Raw genomic sequence first — 4,823 nt, forward strand, 5'->3', positions numbered from 1 at the left:
GTTAAAAAAAAAAAAAAAAAAAAAAAAAAAAAGAAGGGCGCCTGGGTGGCTCAGTTGGTTAAGCGACTGCCTTCGGCTCAGGTCATGATCCTGGAGTCCCTGGATCGAGTCCCGCATCGGGCTCCCTGCTCGGCAGTGAGTCTGTTTCTCCCTCTGACCCTCCTCCCTCTCATGTGCCCTTTCTCATTCTCTCTCTCTCAAATAAATAAATAAAATCTTAAAAAAAAAAAGATAACAGGAAGGGGAGAATGAAGGGGGGGAATCGGAGGGGAAGACGAACCATGAGAGACTATGGACTCTGAGAAACAAACTGAGGGTTCTAGAGGGGAGGGGGGGAGGGGGATGGGTTAGCCTGGTGATGGGTATTAAAGAGGGCATGTACTGAATGGAGCACTGGGTGTTACACGCAAACAATGAATCATGGAACACTACATCAAAAACTAACGATGTAATGTATGGTGATTAACATAACATAATAAAAAAAATTTAAAAAAGAAAGAATGACTGCTGATGAATAAAATTGCCCCAACCACAGTAGGCAGAAGTTATGTTCACATACTGGGACTGTCCTGCCAAATGACATTTGACCCTATTGTGCTCTGTTTTAATTTGGAGTGTGGAAAGTAAGCTCTTGCTTGGTGCAACTATTTGTTTCAAATAAAAACATTTAGAAAAAAAATAAAAGTAAAAAAGAATCATTACACAATTGCTTACTCTTGGGGAAGCTTACTGTTAGAGAATATTATATATCTTTTGGTCTAGCATAAGTCACAATGCTAAAATCCTTTTCACATCCCTCCAAAAGTATTGTGCAATATTGATAGCTCATTCCCTCGTAAGATCACCCTGAATGTGGACAAGTTAGGTGGTACAAAAGCAGAAGCATAGCAAGACCATTTGGAAATGGATCTGAAAGTAATAAATATATTACTTATAAATATATAAAAATCATGTCTTGGAAGCTGAATGGAGGGGGATCAAAAGAGATTAAGAATCAGTATGGAAATGAAAAAGAAGAAATGAGAATGGGTATTTAGACACAAAGGAAGAGAAGAAGGAAAGGAATAGAGATGAAAAGTGAAGGAAAAGGAAAGGATTTAGTACACAGTTGTCATGATTCCCTTTGAAGTACAATTCTCACGTTGTCAACACAGTTGGCTTCCGCATTTTCAATGGTAATAGCTCATTTTATCTTAGAAGGCCTTCCTTACATTTATTGAAATGTGCAAACTCTTCTCCTGGAGCCTTGGTTTCCTGTAACACCTTGCTACCTCATGTGGAGTCTTTAGACCATTAGTGGCAGCATCACCAGGAAGCTTGTTGCAAATGCCGACACTCAAGCCCTACTTAGACTTACTGAATCAGAATCTGCAATGCGACAAGACCCCAAGTAATTTGTAATGCACATAAATGCTTAAGAAGCACCACATATTACATATTTTTAAAATTTTAAAAATAAGACCACGTTAAACTATCTGAGATTTCAAACCAGTAAGGTTGAGTGTAGAAGAGATCTTCCAGTGTTTGGACGAATTTTACACTGGGAATTTAGGATTATAGCAGGACATACCATACAGAGAGGCTGGAGGACTTAGTGAGCATAAGGAATATAGGACAGACTGATGGAGGCTGACTGCAATTTTTTTGGCAAAGCAGGAATAGCAGTGTAACACATGGTTCCATCTGAAAAGCTTTGAAACAAAAGTTAAATCAACATTTTCCTGGAGATGTAGAGAGTCCCTCATTACCCTGAATCTCTTGGGTGTCATGTAGGAGTATACTGGGCCCATAGAAATATTTTGGATTATAGTAAGGTGTCTTTACTGAGCCCTAATTGGTGTTTTAGGGTAACAGACGGACTAATTAATCCTTTAGGCATCAGCTTGCAAAACCTTGATATCTACGTCATTTGCTTGTGGATTATGTGGGATTTTGTAGGGTAATAGGGGAAGGAGGTGAACAATGAAGGAGTATGGCACTTTCTAAACCTTCACTATCATCAAAGTGCGTTTCTGAGCTCCCAAGGACAGAAGAGCTGAGGTGATTTTCTTCTTTTCTCTTTTTTTCTTTTCTTTTCTTTTCTTTTCTTTTTTTCTTTTCTTTTCTTTTCTTTTCTTCTTTTCTTTTCTTTTCTTTTTTTCTTCTTTTTTCTCTTCTTTCTCTCTCTCTCTCTCTCTCTTTTTTTTTTTTAATTCACAAAACCATTGTGAAATTCAGCACCATTGAATACTGGCTCTCAAAAATGCAGTCACTCCGGGGTGCCTGGGTGGCTCAGTTGGTTAAGCGACTGCCTTCGGCTCACGTCATGATCCTGGAGTCCCAGGATCGAGTCCTGCATCGGGCTCCCTGTCAACAGGGAGTCTGCTTCTCCCTCTGACCCTCCCCCCTCTCATGTGCTCTCTCTTTCTCATACTCTCAAATAAATAAAATCTTAAAAAAAAAAAAATGCAGCCACTCTGGAAAACAGTATGGAGGTTTCTCAAAAAGTTGAAAATAGAGCTACCATATGACCCAGCAATTACACTACTGGGTATTTACCACAAAGATACAAATGTAGGGATCCGAAGGGGTATGTGCACCCCGATGTTTGTAGCAGCAATGTCCACAATAGCCAAACTATGGAAAGAACCAAGATGTCCATCGGCAGATGAATGGATAAAAAAGATGTGGTATATATATAATGGAATATTATATGGAATATTATGCAACCAACAAAAGGAATGAAATCTTGCTATTTGCAATGACGTGGATGGAACTGGAGGGTATTATGCTGAGCGAAATAAATCAATCAGAGAAAGACATGTGTCATATGATCTCACTGATATGAAGAATTCTTAATCTCAGGAAACAAACTGAGGGTTGCTGGCGAGGTGGGGGGTGGGAGGGATGGGGTGGCTGGGTGATAGACATTGGGGAGGGTGTGTGCTATGGTGAGTGCTGTGAATTGTGTAAGACTGTTGAATCACAGACCTGTACCTCTGAAACAAATAATACATTATATGTTTAAAAAATAAATAAGGGGCGCCTGGGTGGCTCAGTCGTTAAGCGTCTGCCTTCAGCTCAGGTCATGATCCCAGGGTCCTGGGATCAAGCCCCACATCAGGCTCCCTGCTCTGCTGGAAGCCTGCTTCTCCCTCTCCCACTCCCCCTGCTTGTGTTCCCTCTTTCGCTGTGTCTCTCTCTGTCAAATAAATAAATAAAATCTTTAAAAAAAATAAAAATAAATAAAAAATAAATAAAAAGAAGAAGAAGAAGAAGATAGTGGGAAGGGAAAAATGAAGGCGGGGGAATCGGAGGGGCAGACGAGCCATGAGAGACTATGGACTCTGAGAAACAAACTGAAGGTTCTAGAGGGGAGGGGGGTGGGGGGACAGGTTAGCCTGGTGATGGGTATTAAGGAGGGCCCGTACTGAATGGAGCATTGGGTGTTATACGCAAACAATGAATCATGGAACACTACATCAAAAACAAACTGAGGGTTCTAGAGGGGAGGGGGTTGGGAGGATGGGTTAGCCTGGTGATGGGTATTAAAGAGGGCATGTTCTGCATGGAGCACTGGGTGTTATGCACAAACAATGAATCATGGAACACTATATCTAAAACTAATGATGTAATGTATGGGGATTAACATAACAATAAAAAATTAAAAAAAATTAATGATGTAATGTATGGTGATTAACATAACATAATAAAAAAAAATGTCACCAAAACAACCTCTTAGTAACAGAAGGCTAATTTTATTTTTAAGTTTTATTTATTTATATGAGGGAAAGAGACAGACAGAGAGAGCACAAACAGGGGCAGAGGCAGAGGGAGAAGCATGCTCCACGCTGAGCAAGAAGCCCTATGTGGGACTCGATCTCAGGACCCCAGGATCATGACCTGAGCCTAAGGCAGACCCTTAACCAACTGAGCCACCCAGGTGCCCCCAGAAGGCTAAATTTATTGCTTATATGATAAAGGAGTAAATGTATATTTATATTTTCTTTTATTGTGACAGTACATACAAGGTTTCTGGATCAAAGGCAAAATTAATTATTTGCACAATATTTTAGTACCGTTTACCCATGTTGCATTTTCTTCCAGGAAGCAATGTAGTGAGAGTCAGATGGACCTGCATGTGGAAGGGAGAAGTAGGAGACCCATACTATACCATAGGAGAAGAATTGAAATTATAAAATTGGAAGTTTAATATATAGGTGTTGGCATACTGACTCCACTCCCCACTCCAAAGTCTTTTTTTACTTTGGAATGTAAACAAATCCTGTCTTGGGAAAGAGGGGGAAAGTCACCTAGGTTCTCACATTTTAGAATGTAATGAATGGCTCTGGATTTTATTACCATTTGAAATGTAAACGCATGGCTCCAAAACTATCACTTTAGAATATGAGGAGTAAATGGTTTTAGGAAAAATGAGACATTCTTTATCATTATAGAGTGCTATTTGTCTCTATCAGAAAGTCCTGCTTGTGCAGAAAGATAAACATATTCACATTCACATTCGACAGGAGAGCACCGCTTTGCCGGTGTCTTAGTAGCATCTCTGAGAGAGAGCGACAAAGTCAGGATATTTATTAAGATTTTGAAGTCTTGTTTATGGAGGAATTTTCAGGGGAGGGGCTCAATTAGGATAAGAGTCATGATGTAATAATTTAGAATTGGCAAGAACAACCAGGCAAAGATTTGGAAAAATTGAAAGGTGTAAACTATTATTTGATGCTTCCTAGTAAAAAGCTGATATATCTTGGGCGCCTGGGTTGCTCAGTCGTTAAGCGTCTGCCTTCGGCTCAGGTCATGATCTCAGGGTCTTGGGATCAAGCCCC

Source organism: Phoca vitulina, unplaced genomic scaffold, assembly GCF_004348235.1.
Source record: "Phoca vitulina isolate PV1807 unplaced genomic scaffold, GSC_HSeal_1.0 scaffold14, whole genome shotgun sequence".
Classification (NCBI taxonomy): Eukaryota; Metazoa; Chordata; class Mammalia; order Carnivora; family Phocidae; genus Phoca; species Phoca vitulina.